The following is an 8,059-nucleotide window of genomic DNA, read 5'->3' as shown; positions in this document are numbered from 1 at the left end:
AATAAAGCCTAACATAAGAGAAGCGCACCTAGAATAACTCACATAATTAGTCTGAGAACTTGATCTTGACTGATTGTGTTGTTCCTTATTCGATTAATGTAATTAATAATTACTTTTGTGCTAATGTCAGAACAGTGACCTTTGGTCTCAGTAACTGAACCTCTCTCTCTTTAGATGGACACCTGGAGGGAAAAAAGTGTGTTTTATTGTTATCAGCAGTTTCCATTATCTTTGTCCTGATAACTGATAACAATATTAATTGCTAGCCAAACTAGCAATTGATATGGCAAGCTTGCCATATACTTACTAGTAGCTTACCAACATATATTACAAAATGTCAATAATAAAAAAATTATATTATGCATAACACAAGTAAAATGTCCTCCTACCACATTTACAAAGTTGCGCAAATGCTAGTTGTTGTTTTTTTCCAAACCATGACCCCAGTAATCAATAACGATGCCTTATTTTCTCCTTTGATGCAGTACTTCTACATCCATTATCCTTATATTACCTATTTCATGAAGTACAGCGGGAAACCTTCCTCTTGGTGGAGGTCAAGGGTAATGAGAATCCCAGGGGGGCTCTCCCTTCGGCTGAAGGGGCATATGGCAGAGCGACAGTGAAACATCAGGGGAGATTATGAGGAGTCGCTCCGACGCTCAGATATCTCCTCCTAACAGCATCTAATCAGCATATCTGACACCTTCAATACCTTATTTCTCTCTCAAGATAAGCCCTTCCGTGTCCTCTGTACCCTCCATTTTCTAAAAGAAGAAGAAATACTACTACTACTTTAACTTACAGAGATCTCTGTAAAACACACACACACAGATACAGACACAGACAGACAGACACATACACACACACACACACACACACACACACACACACACACACACACATATATATATATATATATATATATATATATATATATATATATATATATATATATATATATATATATGTATATATATATATATATATATATTCATAAACACATTATCTTTCATATTTTATACCTTAAAATACTACTCAGTCAAGCAGCAGTGAAAATCTGAAAAAAGTGCCTCCAAAGAAATCTGTTGTTTATTATTGGAGCTTTAATTGGCTTTCAATGGACACCATAATTGTAATAAATATTCCTATCATGTTTGTTTCCTGTGCAGGTGTATACATGTGTGCATGCATGTATCTACGTGCACATTTGTATGAATGCATGTGTGTCTATCTGCGTGTGTGTGTGTCTGCATGGAGTTCATATATCTGGTCCATGTGTGACTCTATTAGCGCTGTGCTTGTTTAGTACTTCAGAGATGGATGGGCCACCTGGCAGCAACAACCCAGCAGCTCTTAATGAACATCGGCAAGGTGACCTCGGCCTGTTCCTGTGAGTGGGCACCACTTTGTGAACAAGTGTGCATCTGTATGGGACGCTGCATCTGTATGCATGTGTACCGGCCCGCGTGTGTGTCTGTGTGTGTCTGTTTGTGCATGTCTGAGTATACATCTGTTTTTAAGTATTTGTGTGTAGGCTTTTGTGTGTGTGAGTGTGTTTGTGTGCATGTGTGTGAGCATGTGTGTGTACAGATGTGTTTGTATTTTGCCTATTTATTTGTGAATGTATTACTGTGTGGCGTGTGCCATAGGTTACAGCCGTACAGCTGGTTGATAACATAGCTGAGATGATGAATGAAGATGAAAATCACAGAGCACTGCTTCCATATAGACGCACCATGCTCACACAATAACACAGGAGACAACATGAGTCTGGTGTGTTTTTTATAGCGAAGCATAGTGTAGTGTAGCATAGCAACGTTTAGTGGATGGTGGGTGTAGGGGGAATTCTATATAAAATATTATGGGGGAAAGGTGATAGATGGCTCAGATACATCAGAGACACACACACACACACGCACGCACACACACACACGCACGCGCACGCACGCACGCACGCACGCACGCACGCACGCTCGCACACACGCACGCACGCACGCACGCACACACACACACACACACACACACACACACACACAAACACACACACACACACACACACACTCACACACACACACACACACACACACACACACACACACACACACACACACACACACACACACACACAAACACACACACACACACACACACTCACACACACACACACACACACACACACACACACACACACACACACACACACACACACACACACACACACACACACACACACACACAGGCTTAAACAAACATATATGTAGGCCATGGATCCCACAGGGGGTTAGATGGCTGAGGAAGAGCCATACTTGCCTACCGCCTTGCTAACGCAATCTTAAAATAAATAAGGATGATCTGAGAACTGGAAACAACAAAATAACCGGTTTTGCTGAGACAGATGTTTCACTTCATTGACATCCTCCTCCGTAGCCAATACCCTCTCTGTGACCACTATTCATGCTACCTAACACAAGACAAAACAACAGAAAAACGTGTATGAAAAAATAATGAATATAACTTCATAGAGAACGTGTGCCATAGGTTACAGCCGTACAGCTGGTTGATAACATAGCTGAGATGATGAATGAAGATGAAAATCACAGAGCACTGCTTCCATATAGACGCACCATGCTCACACAATAACACAGGAGACAACATGAGTCTGGTGTGTTTTTTATAGCGAAGCATAGTGTAGTGTAGCATAGCAACGTTTAGTGGATGGTGGGTGTAGGGGGAATTCTATATAAAATATTATGGGGGAAAGGTGATAGATGGCTCAGATACATCAGAGACACACACACACACACGCACGCACACACACACACGCACGCGCACGCACGCACGCACGCACGCACGCACGCACGCTCGCACACACGCACGCACGCACGCACGCACACACACACACACACACACACACACGCACGCACGCACACACACACACACACACACACACACACACACACAAACACACACACACACACACACACACTCACACACACACACACACACACACACACACACACACACACACACACACACACACACACACACACACAAACACACACACACACACACACACTCACACACACACACACACACACACACACACACACACACACACACACACACACACACACACACACACACACACACACACACACACAGGCTTAAACAAACATATATGTAGGCCATGGATGATCTGAGAACTGGAAACAACAAAATAACCGGTTTTGCTGAGACAGATGTTTCACTTCATTGACATCCTCCTCCGTAGCCAATACCCTCTCTGTGACCACTATTCATGCTACCTAACACAAGACAAAACAACAGAAAAACGTGTATGAAAAAATAATGAATATAACTTCATAGAGAACATGAGATGTGAAATGTTTATGTTTGATACATGAGAAATTTATCCCAGCAGTGAGTGAATTAAATTAGCAAAGAGATCAAATCATGATTCTGTGTCAACATGGAGTTTAATTGCCATAATTATTAAATTGCATTGCACTCACTCTTTCACCAACGTGACCTCTAAATATATATTTGAGCATTACTCCAGAATGATCCAGGAGGAGTTATGTGCTATTTTAAAGATGGGTTTTTGCTAATTGTGATGGCTTGGTTCCAAGCTTGATCCCAGAGGTTCTTCATATGAATAGTTTTGGAGCTCATTTAGCAAACTCTGTTCTAAAAATAGAATATAGCTAAAAAATGAGTTACATTTGAGCTTAAATGTTCTTTTCAGAAAGCAAAAAAGTTATGCTAGAAAATATAAAAGGAGAACCAAAGCCCAACAGAACTTGTAGCCTTCTTGCGTTAGATGATTCCATGAGGTCACTGAGGTCCCTAAGGTCATTCATGCAGGTCAGTCAGGTCATCTCCCTCAGGTCATGCATAATACCTGATATTTGATAGGCTGATATGGTTACCTGATTAAGTGTTGATGCGACAGACCTGTCCATCGCTTATTGTAATACGAATACAGGGTAGTCGGCAGCCCTGCCCCAGAATGAAGAAAAAACCTTAAAGCATTTTATAAGAGGCATGGTTAGTAGGTTCAACGTTTTCTAAGACATCTGAAAGTGGAAAGTCTGTTTCACTTAATAATAGCCTAAGTTCTTTCTAGAGTGTGCCCTGAAACATTAATGCAGGACTAAGATGAACTGTCTGACAGTTGATGAATATGTTCCTTGTGTTAAACACTTCTAGCCGCTTGGCGATTTATGACCTTCTTTAAATCAATATTGCTCATTTGCTCCTGCTCCCATTTTACAGTTAAGTAGTGCACTGCTATCGCATGCTCCCACATCCTCATATTTTTTTCAAATATTGATTAAACTACTTCATTCCATAAGAAAAACGCGCATTATCTCTGTAGCTACCAATTAGCAGACAAAAACACCATCTCAAAGTCTAACTCAATGTTATAGAATTCTATATTGTTTAATACAGAGTAGACCAACCGTTTTTCTCTTTTATTAGGTTTGCAGTGGTGAATTCCCTTACGCACGGCCTGTTGTCTTTTGAGCATTGAAGGCTTTCAGAACAGCAGTTATTTGTTGTAAATATCTTCTTCTGTTGATAAATAAGTTAAGGTACACCTTCTCGAAATTGGAAAATGTTTCTATATATTATATTTTAGTAATACATTATCTATATTACCTACATTATACATAATGTATATGTTCTGTACGTATGGATTTTTTAAATACGCTTGACCTACCTGATATAAATAAGAGTTTGAGAGTGATTATGATGAATTTGAATTAGAGTATTCAAGAAGCAAATGCGTTACCTATTTATGTATTTATTCTCCTCCTCCTTTATGCACCAGTCATTTTTTTGTATTAATATCATCATGAATGATGGCTAAATAATACTAAGTATTCTGGGATACGGCAAAGGAAGCTCAGTCCATATCAATTTCCCGTGAAGGTCACGGTGTGTACATGCATCTGCATTGTAATGGCCGACCCAAAAAATTGTCTAAATGTCAAAGAATACTTAAATGTTGAGGGTTGGGGAATGGGCATGCATAGCTGTGTGTAGACCAGTGACACTTGATATGGTGTTATCTTGACCACTCTGTGTAGAAGCTGAAAATAGTCAGAACTGATGTTAGCACTACTATATGTGGTCCTAATGTTAGCTTCATTATTGTGTGGTCTATTCAACTAGAGAGGCATAGACAGACAGAGAAATGCATTAACATCAACAGGCATGAACCCATTCTGTGGTGAGTTGTTGGGCAGATGTCAATTGGACGAGTGGTGCGGCAGCAGTTGGAATCACACAATGTTAATGTTTACACCGGAAAGTGGGCTAAAGGGACATAAAATTAGATATTAAACATAAAATCGCGTTGACTATGCAGTCCGGATGAATAAGTAGAAGTTAAAGGCTGTGTTGCAGGTTAACCGGAAGTTTCGATTAATGGGTAAGCCTACATAAAGCACTCAAAATATGTATATCATTCATAAAATGTCTCCAAAATAGTGTTAAGGTGGAAGACAGTTGCAGCACCAACCGACGGAGGAAGAGGAGTTGTATTAAGAGAGAAAAATATAAGAAGCTTTTGGGAAAGTGGGAAGAAGTAAAAGGAATTGTTCAGTCTTCTTTTTGTATAAACCTTAAGTGAATGTCAAAAACCAAATGCTACTAACATAGATATCACATGGCCAATAAGTGGCGGACTCAGACTGTTTGAAGGGCTGGGGCGAAAAAATAAAAAGGGCACATTCTGGACTACATGGGGCCCCACCAGCGGACACAGTGGCTTTTCTAACTTGATGGTCTTTTGTTCCCCCAACGGAGCCTTAAAGGCAGCGCTGCCTGGAAGGTCCTATCCCCTAACCTTAGCAAGCGCTGCCTTGAAGGTCCCATTCGGGGCACTTGTTACATATCCATGTAGCACTTAAAAGAATATTTGGGCTCATAATTTAAACGGGGGGTCTGGAGTTCTCCCCCAGGAAAAAAATTGCTTCAAAGACACTGTTTCCCCTTATTCTAGCGACTTTATAAACACCAAAATGAGTTGTTCACATCATTGTGCACTTTCACATTTTAGCCAAAGAAAGGAGGATGCCTTACTGCTTTCATCTTTACAAACATTTAAGTAAAAATTAGACTGGAGAAAATTCAATGTGCCGCTACCATACAGTCTTTGACCGCTGACAGCCAGCTACGGAAACATTTAAGGAAGTTTTCCTTCATGTTGAGGTGATAGCTGACCATTATCATCTCTCTTGCATGAAATGACCTACACTTGAATGATCTTGAACGCTCAAAAAATGTATATACATTTTAAACGGATTATGCAAACTGAAAATATTAAGTTTTTCTAATTTGGCATCTAATTGCGCTTTTCCACTATGGGTACTGCCATACTCTTAATCCGCTTTTTGCTTCGTTATTCAGTGGAGATTTAAGTACCACTCGATGTAGCTGTTTGTCATGGCGGCGTCACATGAAAGCAACGCCTCGCATTCCCCGTTCGACAGCTACCAAATAGAGGAACTTCTGCACCTCAATAGCTAACCAAAACATGTTTTTATTCGGTTTGCTTTATTCTTGCTCCAGAGGGCACATCATCATCATCAGGGGCAACATAGGGCACTCATTAATTTTTGTTCACGTGTAAAGGGCAGCCAATAAGGCCTAAAAAAAAAAAAAGTTTGGTTCCTGTTGGTTGTCAGTTGAGGTCATGGGTAGGTAGGGAATTTATTTTATTTTTTTATTTTATTTTTTCCAGCGGCAATGAATGATAGGTAAGTTGTTTTCATTTAAAAACGAGACAATTCGCTCATCCTTGTACAGAATGAAGAGGGGCTGTACCAAAACGTAATTATAGTTTGCATCAAAAAAAAAAGTCTTTATTTTTAATATTTTCTTTTTTAAAGCTCATAAAATAATTTGGGTCGGACATAAATTGACAGGGTCGGTCGGGAACCGGATCCAAACAATTTTTTTTTAGGCCTAAGGCACTTTCTCTCATTTTCACCACCATAGAGGGCAGTTGAGCACACTTTTTCAACCATGGGGGCACCAGACGGGCAGAAGAGCACTAGAAGGGCACTATAAGGACCAGACGAGCAGAAGGGCACTATCAGGGCACTATCAGGGCACTAGAAGGGCACTGGAAGGGCACTGGAAGGGCACTAGAAGGACCAGACGGGCAGAAGGGCACTATCAGGGCACTAGAAGGGCACTAGAAGGACCAGACGGGCAGAAGGGCACTATCAGGGTACTAGAAGGGCACTAGAAGGGCACTGGATGGGCACTAGAAGGACCAGACGGGCAGAAGGGCACTATCAGGGTACTAGAAGGGCACCAGATGGGCAGAAGGGCACTATCAGGGTACTAGAAGGGCACCAGATGGGCAGAAGGGCACCAGATGGGCAGAAGGGCACTTGAAGGACCAGACGGGCAGAAGGGCACTATCAGGGTACTAGAAGGGCACCAGATGGGCGGAAGGGCACTTGAAGGACAGGACGGGCAGAAGTGGACTATCAGGGCACTAGAAGGACCAGACGGGCAGAAGGGGACTATCAGCGCACTAGAAGGGCACCAGACAGGCAGAAGGGCACTATCAGGGTACTAAAGGGGGCACTAAAAGGGCACCAGACGGGCAGAAGGGGACTATAAGGGCACTCATTAAGGCACGTCATTGAATTTTCTTGTTCTAGAGGGCACATCATCATAATTTATTGTATGAAGGAGCATCCTAGAGGGCACCTAATCATGTTTTGCACGTGAAAAGGGCAGCCAATAAGGCATTTCCTCTTGTTTTCGACACTCTTGAAGGGCACTTTAGCGCGCTTTTTCAACCATTGAGCCACGAGAGGGGGCGGTCGCCCCCCCTGCGTCCGCCACTGACATTGTCCAACAGCTGTGAAGGGGTAGCCTACTCCACCTTCAGTCAAGACAATTGCTAGGCCTACGCTCCCATTAAACCGTACAATAACAACCTGCGGTTAAAAAAATATTAAACAAGATAACATCCTACCTCACATTACCTACATGGAACGTTCCGGCGATCGAGGTGAGCCGGTGACTA

The sequence above is a fragment of the Gadus chalcogrammus genome, chromosome 3 (assembly GCF_026213295.1).
Source record: "Gadus chalcogrammus isolate NIFS_2021 chromosome 3, NIFS_Gcha_1.0, whole genome shotgun sequence".
Classification (NCBI taxonomy): Eukaryota; Metazoa; Chordata; class Actinopteri; order Gadiformes; family Gadidae; genus Gadus; species Gadus chalcogrammus.
This window is presented reverse-complemented; position numbering follows the sequence as displayed.